Below are 12,754 nucleotides of genomic sequence, written 5' to 3'. Positions count from 1 at the left end.
AAAAGGCTGACTAGTGGTGCTAAAAGAGATTCATTCATTTTCCTTCGGATTAGTCTCTATTTCAGAGGTCACCACAGTGGAATGAACCAGCAACTATTCTGGCATAGGTTTAACACAGCAAATGCACTTCCAGACGCAACAGTACTGGAAAAAACTCATACACTCTCACATTCATATACACACACACACACACACACACACAAACACTACAGCCGATTTCCATTCATTCATTCATTTTCTTGTCCGCTTAATCCGGGGTCGCCACAGCGGAATGAACCGCCAACTTATCCAGCAAGTTTTTACGCAGCAGATGCCCTTCCAGCCGCAACCCATCTCTGGGAAACATCCACACACACACTCATACACTACGGACAATTTAGCCTACCCAATTCACCTGTACCGCATGTCTTTGGACTGTGGGGAGCACCCGGAGGAAACCTACGCGAAGGCAGGGAGAACATGCAAACTCCACACAGGTTCGAACCAGCGACCTTCTTGCTGTGAGGCGACAGCACTACCTACGGCACCACTGCCTCGTCTAGTCGATTAATTATATTTAATTAACCTGTAGACGGTGAGAAGAAACCCAGAAACATCGCCTGGAGTCACACAGGAACATTGTGCACCTGGCTGTGCATCTTATCAGTGAGAAGAAAGCGACACAAATGTATAAATTCACCGTCTTCCAAGTGACCCGAAGGTCTGTTCTGAATACATAGTGAAAATAAAAAAGGAGATTGAATCTCACTTTCAGCTATGTTAGGGAATATTGTGCTAGTTAGCTAAAATTTTCTTTCCTAAACACATGTTTTAGATGCTATTTATCAAACTCACGTTAATGAACTGATTCTTTCACAATATTAGACTTGTCACGATACTGAATTTCGGTACTGCACTGTTGAGCACGTTCTTAAACACTGCTGATTTGCCATTGTGTTCACCAGTGCTCAACAGAAAGTTGTCAGAGTTCTGCCACTTCGGTCTTCGGTCGTAAATTCTTGTTTTAGTGGCAGAATCCAGACACTAGTTCTGTCTTGTCCTGTATGTTGTGCTCGGCTCGAGTTTTCGCGTCGCGACCGCGCTCAGGCTGTGCTGAGCAGGTCTGGGAGTACTTGGGATGCACGCTCTTGTTCTCAAGTTTGTGTTTTGTTCTGTTGGCATCACGCTGTTTCATTCTCCAGCGTCTTAGTCTGGTTGGTTTCGGTTTGGTTGGCGCTGAAATTAAACATGCACGTTGCATGTGTGAGCGCACGATAAGGTGTTTTCATTTATCGTGTGCTTGTGTCTTGCTTCTGTTTATGTTGGTGTTGTCTAGGCACGTAGCTCAGTGTTTACATTGTGGCCGCATGCTTTAGTGGTGTGCTTTGTGAACATTAGTCTCGTTTTGTGAAAGCATGACTTGTGTGATATGTGCTCTCCTGTCTATTGTCTAGTCCTAACCTCCTTGTTAACCCATTATTAGTTTATTATGTTCACCTGTTTGTGTGTTAATTATTTCTGCTTATATTCTCTTTATGTCTGCTGTCCTATGCCAGTTTGTTGTAATATGTTGCATTATCCTGTTGTGTTCCAGTCCTGATCTCTGCCAGCCTGCCAAGTCTTGTTTATTTTGTTTGTTTATTTGTTCTGTTAATGATTTTCTTCTCGGGGTAGTTTGCTTTGTCTTTAATGAAATTTTATTATGAATGAATTCCCATTTTTTAATGCACCTGAGTCCTTGCTCCTTTTCCCCACCCACTGAACGTGACAAAATTACTTTGATTGGCCATGAAGGTCATCAGTTCACTTCACTTCACCAATGTTTATCAAGTGCAAACACAAATGAGCAATTTGCTGATGACTCGACGGATCTTCGCGGCTTTAAAATGCTCCAGTGTCGGTGTATTTTTTTTTTTTTTTGTCAGTGAAGAGCTGATGACCTTTAAGGGCAATCACAGTCATTTTTGTTGAGCACTGTTGAACACATTGGCAAATTAGTAGTGTTTAAGAACGCTCTCAGCGGTGCTTAAATGTTAGTGGGAAATAGACATTTTTAAAATTTCACTACTGGAACAACACAATTACAGACACCATGAGAGTGTGCTACAGAGGACTGCATTGTTTTATATCTCACCTGGTTGCATAGGCTAAAGCAGGGAAGTGTACCCAAGGTGTTAACCTAGTGCCATGAACAAAGCCTAGTAGCCCGTTTCCACTGAGTGGTACAGTATGGTATGGTATGGGTAACCTTTATCAGGCTTGCATTTCTACTGCTGAAATGGTACTCTTTTGGTGGGTGTGGTGTATGACAGAAAGTTTCAGTCAAGGTAAATGTCAAGGGTAAAGCTGTATGGGTCATTTATATGAGAAGCACTTCTCACAAAACATATGCTTTATACACATAAATACTTGTGTATAAATGTTCATTACTAACTTTTCTATGAACATAGTTTGATTATAACTGCAGATCAATGAGGGCGAAATAGGCTACTGCAACATCTGCAATTATATAAAATAAATAAATACAACACTGATGAACACTTACAGTCTCCAGTATGTTACCAATTACAGAAAAACTACTCACAGTCCTTATTTGGGTTCAAAAACAACAACATAGTCTGCAGTCAGTGCAAACCTCTTATCTGTATCTTTAATCTTCACCAGCACATGTAACCTCTGTTAGAGAGTCATTCCATCATTCCCAGTTCATAATAGTCCAAAAGGTGATGATAGCAGTTAAACATGACAGTTTGTTCATGTTGTAGATTGCTGAAAGAATCATTTGCTCTTTTGTTTTTATTAGCGATTCACTCTTGTGTTTGTTCGTTTCTGAAAGGATCACATGTCAGAAGCACTTCAATAATCATGCGCACGTTATTATCATCAGCTCAAGAAGTTCAATATTTCAAATATATACCTGCGACGAGCAATCGCAAGCTCTCTGGAGAAAAAGTGAAACCGCTCGTGCTTAAGACGGCCTTGTAAACAACTACGGAGCACAGGGTAGATTATTGCTCTTCTTCTTGGCTTTGTGGCTTGTTATCAAGACGACGACAAGGTTTGTTTGAGCTCAGGTCAACCATGGCTCATTGTTATATGTATATATTATTATGGTGTAATGTCTTAGCTGTGTTTTTAAAAATGGCACTTCCTTTGTTTTCATTCTCCTGGCTTGTTGCACAAGTGAGTGATGTATCTCTGTAAACCAATGCCGTTCAGTTGTGCGTCTTGTTACGCCTTTTGGTACCCATTTGCTGTGCTAGGCACCCTTTGCAAAGGGGTACCCAAAAAGTGGTACGGTACGGTTCGCTTTTTGGTACCTTTTAAACGTACCCCTCAGTGGAAACGGGCCTTTGGAGGACAGTGCTATGATTGCTGTAAGGCGACAGTGCTAACCACTGAGCCACCGTGCCACCCCACTAAAAGAGATTCACCCTCTCTTTTACTCAATTGAAATTCCCTTCAATTTACTCCCCCTTAGGACATCCAAGATGGATTTTGTCTTCTGGCCAGCAAGCACATAGACGTCAAAACAACATCAAGTTGACAATTTAATGCAAAAACGTTACATGATGGGAAACTCATGGGAAATGATTGCTCCCCCGTGATGATTTGTAAACTGTATGCTCTGACAAAGAACTACTCATGCAGAAATTATAACAATCTATCAATAAACACTCACCTTCTGCTCTGCACTGCTTCAGTCAGTTAAATTATGGCCTAGTGAGATCAAATCAATCAAATGACCTATACTGTATACACTGAGACAAATATTAGCAAATGATGCAATGTAGTAAAGGTGTTTTTAAGGTTATACTTAAAACAGTATTATGTAAGACACTGTGTTAATGAGCTTTCTTTGATAATCTTCATTTAAGCATAGATGGTGTTTTGCTGCTTCCTGAATTCATTTCTAGTGAAAATGTAATTTAGAAAACATGTAGAGGCACATTTTTCCAGTAAACCTGTGTAGCTTTTCAGTCATGTTAACAGCATCGCTGATTGCCATATTGAAATCCATTCCCTAACAATACTGTTTGAAATAAATCCAAACAGCTACATTGTTTCCAAACAGGTGATGCAAGCAATTTTTGAGTCTGACCCGAGGCAGCTTTGGGAAGCCGTTGCTTTGAATAAATGCTCATAGCCTCGCTCCTTTAACGGATCAGTCAAAACCACTTTGCACTCGCATAGATCTTCATTAGGCTTCGTTAAACTTTTCTGTTCAGAGAAAAAAGGTCTATGTGTGCACATTCTTGTGTTGTCCCTTTTGCTTCCTTCGCAGGCAGGATGTGAGTTCAGCTGGGAGCTGATCCTTTGCAGAAACAATGGCTGAGATGCACGTCAGACTAGGCCAGCTGTGTCTCCAGCAAAGAAACGAGACAGGAAATGATGGGCTCCTGAAAGAAGCTCTGACATATACAGTACTACTGTGCTCTGCACTGGACACAGAGAGGGTCCACATGCACACACACTTTACCTACACTTACCACAGTTTCATGTGAAAAACGATCATAGATCATTATCTCACATTACAGTTTATACTTTGTCCGGGTATGCTTTTCTTTGCTAAGAGCAAGCACTGAAATTATATTTAATGAAATAATAGCTCTGAGGGCTGCTGCCTTGTTTGTTGTCTCTGTTTATGAAAATGTACTTAAATAGAGCGACTTTCATTCCCTTGAAGTCTTTTTCGATTTCAATATTTGAACATGACTTTTCCGTCATATAGGCTCCTCCAAGGAAAATAAATTTCCTGGTTTCGTTGCCATTTCACAGGAATCAAGAGGACAAACAAAAACATCTAGAAATAGTTAAGAGGTAAACAAATCTCCCAACATTGAATATTATATGCAGCCGTATATGTTATTTGTTTTCATCACAAATATCATGTGCACGTTGAAAGCTTGAGAAACCTGTTGTCTACAAGTTTTCCATGGGAAAATGAATAATAAGTAATTGAAAAATGCCTAAAGGGAATTTGCAAAACTGGTACAATGTTGAAAAAAGTGGCAAGATATTGTGTTCCTCTGTAGAGATATGCTGTATTATCCTCTGTAAGATCACTTCATTTTCTTTCTTGTTAGGTTTATTGTGCACAATAATTTTCATATACTTTTTTTCTCCGCAGATCTGCTACCACAATATCACTTCAGTAGGTCACTACTGATCATTTGGACCATGGAAAAACCTTGAGGTATAAACTCTATAAGCTATGAACTGTAATTATAGCACTTAATGTGGTTGTGATAAAATATGAGAGAAAAATAAAGCAAAATAGTATGTACTTCTTAAATATAAACCAGCACATAATTACTCCACTCGTGGACAGACTTGAACGACATACTGTAATAACCAAGACCAGTACTCAAATAGTACAGTGTGAACGAGCCATGGGTTTAATTTTCTTGTGGAGGCATTCAAAAATGAATATAGTATATTGTGTTTATTTTGTTAATGTAAATGAGATCGTGAATGTGTACAACTGTAGGCCTACTTGGGAAAAGGCTGTTGCTAATTGCTGTGTGTAAAGTATAAACTTGTTTTATGAATGTGTGAAGCATTGTCATATAAATCATATTTTGTAAAAGAACTTAATTTGAGTACTTTTTACCACCACAGAAAACACCAATCCTGCAGTTTTCGTATTGCTGGTCTTTATGAGGGTGGCACCTTCTTTATAGATCTTTATTAAATTAAATTAGATAACGGCGAGGCAGTGGCGCAGTAGGTAGTGCTGTCGCCTCACAGCAAGAAGGTTGCTGGTTCGAACCTCGGCTCAGTTGCCGTTTCTGTGTGGAGTTTGCATGTTCTCCCTGCCTTCGCGTGGGATTCCTTCGGGTGCTCCGGTTTCCCCCACAGTCCAAAGACATGCGGTACAGGTAAATTGGGTAGGCTAAAATGTCCGTAGTGTGTGTGTGTGTGGATGTTTCCCAGAGACTTGCTGGATAAGTTGGCGGTTCATTCCGTTGTTGCGACCCTGGATTAATAAAGGGACTAAGCCGACAAGAAAATGAATGAATTAGATAACTTACGAGTGTAACAATAATATGTTGGAAAATTATTTAGTTGTCACCATAAAACGAATGGATGCGTATGCATTCTGTGTTGATGTGTGTGTTTTGTTAGGCCTACTAGACAGTGATGGAGAAGTGCACTGTATCATGTTATTTGCATTTACTGTCTTCCCTTAAAGGCGCTGAAGCCTCTCACTCTCTGTTTCACGCATGTGTGATGGCTGCTTTTTTGTTTAATCGTCAATAAAAATACCTTCAAAACATAATATATGGGACAGTTTTATTATGAGTTTACCGAATTTGAATGAGATCACTATTAAATGTTTATGGTAATGTAAAATTGATTGGTTTTAAGCAATCGAAATTACAATTGGTAACACTTTATTTTGATGGTCCATTTGAGTATTAGTAGACTATCTGAATCTTTTAGTATGCTTCTTCAACAGACATTTAACTGACTATAAGAAACTTTGCAAGTACATGTCAACTTACACTAACCCCTAACCTAACAGTCTACTTATAATCTAACGAAAATAAGTTGGCTTGTAGATGCAATGTAACTTAAATTTAACAAACAAACCATTAAAAAAGTGTGACCTTATAATTTACATATTTGACTAAAATGACAGTGTTTTTATAAATGTTTCACTCATTATAAGCTAAATGAAATCAATGTAAGGAATCCAATAAAAGGAGAATCTAACAATTCATACTTTTTATGAAATAAAAATGTCATAATTGCTGCATAAAAACCTTTGATTTCAAAAGAAATGCCAGACATCTAAATTTTATTCCACAGTTCTGAGATTCAAAAATGTTTTTGCAGTTGCAAGATTAAATGTTTTTTCACAATTCTGACTTCATTGCATCTCTTTAAATACATTATTAACAGCAGCTATGCTAATCATTTTACTTTATTCCATATTTCCACCAGGGGATACTCATCTTGAAGCCCCTGGAGACTATGCAGTGCCATTGATGCGATCCAAGACCTGTGAGGAGATGATCACAAGGTAGCCATAATTCTGGACCAAGCCGTATCCCAAGCTGATGTGGTGGTTATTGAGGAATGGAGTGCATGAGACTGATTCCTGAAAGACCAGAGAGACAAAAGAGTCCCCGCACGGCCTGACCTCTCGCAGGTGCCCTACTCACACCTGCAGCTTCTCCACAATAGTCGTCCAGCTTCTCCAGCCTGCGGCGCCTAGACTGCAGCTCCACACAGAAAGTTTGGCCAGAAGAATTGGTTCCTCACCACTGCTGCTTCTGGCTTGCTCGAATCAGGACTTGTGGAGCTGCGCTTCGGTGGATTTGCTCTTCAGTGTTTGAACTTTCAGCAGTGAAGTTTAAACCACACTAAACTAAACTTCAACTCTGAAATTGAGTGCATTGATTCGAATAAAGCCGACCAGTACACTACGGATGCTGTGCAAATATCGGATCCTTAACTTTGTGTAACATGACAATGCGGTACACGAGGACACTGGTTGTTCTGGTGTCCATATGTTGCGTAGGACAGGCTACAACATAAAAATAGCACTGTTTTGGTTCTGGAGCGGACACTGCAAGCTACTGCCGTGCCACTATTTTGGAATTACGATCACAATACAGCTAAAAACCCACTCAGTCAAAAAATATTACAACAAAATGTTTTACTTATCTCCAAAACAATCAGGCATGTGTTTCTGTGTGAATTTCTAACATCTGAACAATTTGAAACCCTAGTGTGTGATCCCCCGGGGTTTATATAATGCCCAGATATTTTCAGCAACCAGTCACAAAATTGGCAAGTCTATAACACCTGGGGCCTCATGTATCAACGCTGCGTATGCAAAAAAAACTTTGCGTACGCCAGGTTTCACGCTCAGAATCGCTCATGTTTGGATTTACTAACGATGAACTGAACGTGGGAATGTGTGCAGCTCCACGCCAGCTTTATGGCTGGCGTACGCACATTTTTTGTGCGTGTCTGTTTTATTTCCATTGGCGACTCCTAGAGGCAGTTGTGTTAAATTGCACTCTACAAAGTCTCTTTAAGCCTTGCAATGGCAGCTGTATGAGACGGGATCATCTAGCAGGTATATAAGGTTTCCATACCATACAGTTGACCAGCCAAACATTAAAGCGCAATTTGCATCGGTCGCCTGTTTTCCCAATGTAATCTACTGCACGCACATTGCTATAAAGACACTATCTGAAGATGAATTTGCATGCGTGAATCAAAAACATTTCCATTCAATAAATGTGCAAATAAAATATGATGCACAAACTTATTAATGATTCCTACTTGTCTATCTCGTGATAAATAGTAGGCAAAATCTGATATGTAGCGGAGGAAAAAAAGAAGAATGAGTTCATTAGACGCTGGATTCGAACCGAGTTCAGGCTTGAATGTGTCAAAACATGTTTCCATACGTTTTATGAGCTGCGCCACTGAGACTGTTGAGGAAGCTACAACATTTTACACCTATGAATCACACTATGTCTTTTTTAAATCCACACAGTGCGTTGTGCAGACTTAACTGTGTTAACCGCATCAGCTAATCTCTCTCCACTCTATTTTTTTCTTTTGTTGTAAATTCCGGAGGACAAACTTGCAAATAACACCGTTATTCTCCGGTCTGCTTTTTCGTTGGGTTTTGCCAAAGTAGAGTCATTAGCATATTCATACGGGGGAGGAGGCAAGGAGGGGGTTTGCGCTCGTGCATGTTGCGCTCAGTTTCACGTTCATTATGATGTACAAAAGAATATGCGTGGGATTCGGCGTACGCAGTGTTTCATACATCTGAATTTTTTTTTTTGTCCGTACGCAATGTTTTAGTATGATTTCCACGCAAGTCTTCGTACATGAGGCCCCTGGTGTTTAAAAATCAGTTCAGAATTTAATAGTTGTGCATTTCAGCACTAAATGAACACTAAAAAAACATTTAACTTGAAGCTTGTTCGTATTTTAATGAAAGTCTTGTGAAGTAGCAAGTTAACCCCACAATTGCTTGGTACTCTTTACTAACGTGGACTAGAATCCTAGATTCTTTGGCAATGTACCTTAAATCTCCTGCTGCTGTTTAGTCTTAATATCTTAATATTGGCCATGTGAAAAGGCCTAAATGAGTCAGCTTTTGAATTCGTCATGCTTTTAAGATACATCACCGTGTTGTGCTTGGCCAGAGACTTAATCAGCTATACGCGTTTAGTGCAACACTCTGGCTCACTCAGAGCTCTGTTGACGGCTGACTGGCCTAGAAACTTCTGGCTTCTGTCTTCAGTCCTGGGGAGCGTGGGCATCATGCATGGTGAGTGTTAGGTGGAGTTTCTGAAGTTGTCATTACTTGGCCATGTTGATGGAACAGTGTTATACTGTAGATACAAGACTCCAGCAAATAAAAGAGTCTTTGTCATCGAGACAGATAGAAGCTGAACTTATTACAGCTCATAATGGCTTCTGTGTAAAATTCCACATATGCTGCCATTTTAAATGTTCCTAATCTTGTTTTAGATGTCTCCTAGATTAGATTTACAACAGCAAAGCTTAAAAACACTTTAATGTTACTATAAAATAAATTTCCATGTACTTTTCATTAAAGAATCCTCCAAACCAGTGGTCCACAACCACCGGGCCGCGGACCAGTACCGGTCCGTGGAACAATTGGTACCGGGCCACATAAGAAATCATAAATTATTTCTGTAGAAAATATTCCCCCCGTGACTTGGTTTCTTCCACTTACCCCCGCCATCTCACGTGAAATGGACTATGCCAAAATCCACCACAGAGTGGGAAGAACAATAGAATATAGCTAATTGGTGGTTGTTGATAGTTTAAAGTTATAAAACAGGTATTATAGAGTCCAAATCAGCAGAGCATTTAAGGATTGTGCATATATGTGTGCGTGCATCGCTAAGTAAGTACCCGAAATCATTGCAATATGTATCTATATGGAGTTTCACATAATCATAATCATTTGGGCTGTAACATGCCAATGCATACATTTAATTCGGCTATTCGGTTGTATTATTGTTAATATGTTCGTCAGTTGAAATGGCAAAGATGTTATGTATTTGATGCATATAAACCTTGATTGAAACAAAATCAGACAGCAATAGTGCAACTTCATGATTAACCTGGATGCACGAGCGCAGTAGCTGTGTTCACAGCCCCCCGGTCCACACTGTTCCGTTGTAAAATTGACAACCGTTGACCAGTCTGTGGTGATAAAAAGGTTGGGGACCACTGCTCTAAACCAATTCTAAGAGCCTACTGTGCTCTGATTGGTTAATTAGCCCAGTCAGAGACTAGTCTGATTGGTTAACTGCTCACAGGATGTGTCGGAAATGAAAACAATTACTATAATATCAGCTCCAGAGGATTCCTCAATATTTGTCTACATGATACAAAAAGAAACAATGACATCAAGCATGATTTCTCATCTTTTGGAAATGCATGGAGTGGATTCGCTTTTAAATAGGGCAAAAATAGCATCATGTTGACATAAAAAAATAAAAGGTCTTCCAGGTGAACTAAACTGGCCATACTGTTTGGATATCTTTTAGTAATGGGTTGCTGCTGGAACTGCATCCACTGTGTAAAACATATACTGATATAGTTGGTGATTCATTCCAAGGTGACAACTCCAGATAAATAAGGGACTAAGCCGAAGGGAAATAAATGAATAAAACTTTTCCAGGCCCCATCTATGATTAAGGTATACACTTTTTTGGCAATACAAGTGTTGATAAGCTGCAAACTGAGACAAGTAGTGTATTCTAATATACTCTATATCTACAAAATATTTCCGGTATACTTCTAGTAATTATTTGAATGCAATAATTCGATTTATCGATCAACAAATCCTCTGTATAAACAGCAAATTTAGAAATCATAACATTCCTCTTTAATGCTTTACTTTGAACATTACTTTTTTGCAGCATGGACTGTAATTATTGTTTTTCAATTTTTCATTATTCATTACCAAACTCTTGAGCAGAAAACAACCCTTCCAAGTATTTGTTGTGTGTGTTAGTTCACATTAAAATTCTGTGCTTGTCCACATACTGTACCTAAAATTTCTAAAATGTTCAAGTGCATGTTGCAGTGGTGTATACAGTATTTGAAAACCACACTTGAGTGAAAGTACAGACATCTTAGACTGAAAAATAAATTATGTCTGAGAAATTCATTCATTCATTTTCTCTTCGGCTTAGTCCCTTTATTAATCCAGGGTTGCCACAGCAGAATGAACCGCCAACTTATCCAGAATATTATTTACGCAGCGAATGCCCTTCCAGCCACAACCCATCTCTGGGAAACATCCACACACACTCATACACACTCATACACTATGGACAATTTTAGCTTACCCAATTCACCTATAGTGCATTACTTTAAACTGTGGGGAAAACTGGAGCACCCGGAGAAAACCCATGCAAACGCAAGGAATACATGCAAACTCCACACAGAAATGCCAACTGACCCAGCCGCGGCTCGAGGTGATAGCACTACCTACTGCACCACTGCGTCGCTGTCTGCGAAATTATTCCAAACAATTTATATGGTTGTTTGTTCAAGTTCAGCCCAATTAAACTGTTTACAACCACTTAACTTAAAATATTTAGCAAATGCAAGGAATCATCTTTGAATCATTTTTTTTCAGTGTACTAGAAAATGATGTTGGTAAAAGTTAAAGTCACTGTTTTAGAATATTGTTTGAGTACAGGCTTTAATTATGAAAAGTATTTTTTTCTTTATACTGTGCTTAAGTAGTGAAGGCAAAAACACATGTAATAGACTTTTAAACACAGTCTGCACTTTACCTCAATGAGTTTCTTGAGGTTAAATGGTGAGTTTTAAACACCAAGAATTATGTATTTTTTGATTAGCAAACACACTCCAATTTTTTTTTTTGCTGTTCGTTTAAACTACTTATTCATAAAATAAGCCGAATCAACACAATTCTTGTGTTTTTTGAGGTGACAATTTAATGGTTTTATGTTCAATCCACTTAAATTTGTAAAAACAATAGGTTAGGTGATTTTTTTTGGGACATGACGGAATGTGGAATCCTGCATATTTTTTTTCTTTTTCACTAGAGGGTTTCTCCATTACAATTATGGCTAAAGGTGTTCATCTTTGACACAGCACTCATTTGTCAATAACAGTGGCTGCTGGAGGTTTTATTGTCAAGTATTATCAATAGCCTGTAATCATGCATGATCTTGTTTGGAAAATGAAATGAACCACAGAGGTTGTGTGAGCACTCAATTGCACATGCGCAAACCAATTGAAGTAATGCAGCAGACCACTGATTTGTCAAACTGACTTGTCAAACAGTCTTTGCTCCTTTGGTTTCATTTTGTAGCAAGTAACAAATGTTTCAAAGGGAAATGGATTAAATGTATAGAATATATTGAAGAAATAGTCAAGTGAAAGTTCCCAGAAAAATAAAAACTCAAGTAAAGTGCAGATACTCCCCCCAGTTCTTTAAAGGGCCATGAAACCCCCCATTTCAGCAGGATGTTTTCACACCTCTAGTTTAGAAAAAGTCAGGAAAGTGGGTGTGTCTCGCTTTGTTTGGGTGGGAGTGTAGAGGGAGGAAAATGGGCAGGGTTTAAATAAAAATGGGAGTTGCTATTTGGGCAGGCGCTTCTGACCGAGTACAAACAAACACACACGCAGGGGAGACAGTGTGTTTAATGATGGTGGGATGTTTGATACCGCAGGTCGTATAAGAGAAAAAAGCCTCTGCATTTTTCTGTAACTCAGA

General features: G+C 39.1%; 1 long non-coding RNA gene across 2 annotated transcripts; it reads left to right on the top strand.

Annotated features, from left to right (window-relative positions):
* The first annotated feature begins 311 nt into the window (after window positions 1-311).
* LOC110440194 (uncharacterized) lies at window positions 312-12,452 on the top strand. 2 transcript variants are annotated; one of them, XR_015505736.1, is made up of 3 exons: window positions 312-4,800; window positions 5,111-5,176; window positions 6,931-12,452. It is a non-coding gene; the product is annotated as an uncharacterized LOC110440194 (long non-coding RNA). The 2 variants fall into 2 exon arrangements; XR_015505735.1 differs by lacking the exon at window positions 312-4,800 and adding an exon at window positions 4,998-5,036 and having other exon boundaries at window positions 6,931-10,513.
* The last annotated feature ends 302 nt before the right edge of the window (window positions 12,453-12,754 follow it).

Source organism: Danio rerio, chromosome 13 (genome assembly GCF_052040795.2).
Source record: "Danio rerio strain M-AB ecotype USA chromosome 13, GRCz13ab, whole genome shotgun sequence".
Taxonomy (NCBI): domain Eukaryota; kingdom Metazoa; phylum Chordata; class Actinopteri; order Cypriniformes; family Danionidae; genus Danio; species Danio rerio.
The sequence above is the reverse complement of the archived record's forward strand: the minus strand, read 5'-3'. Positions and strand labels throughout refer to the sequence as shown.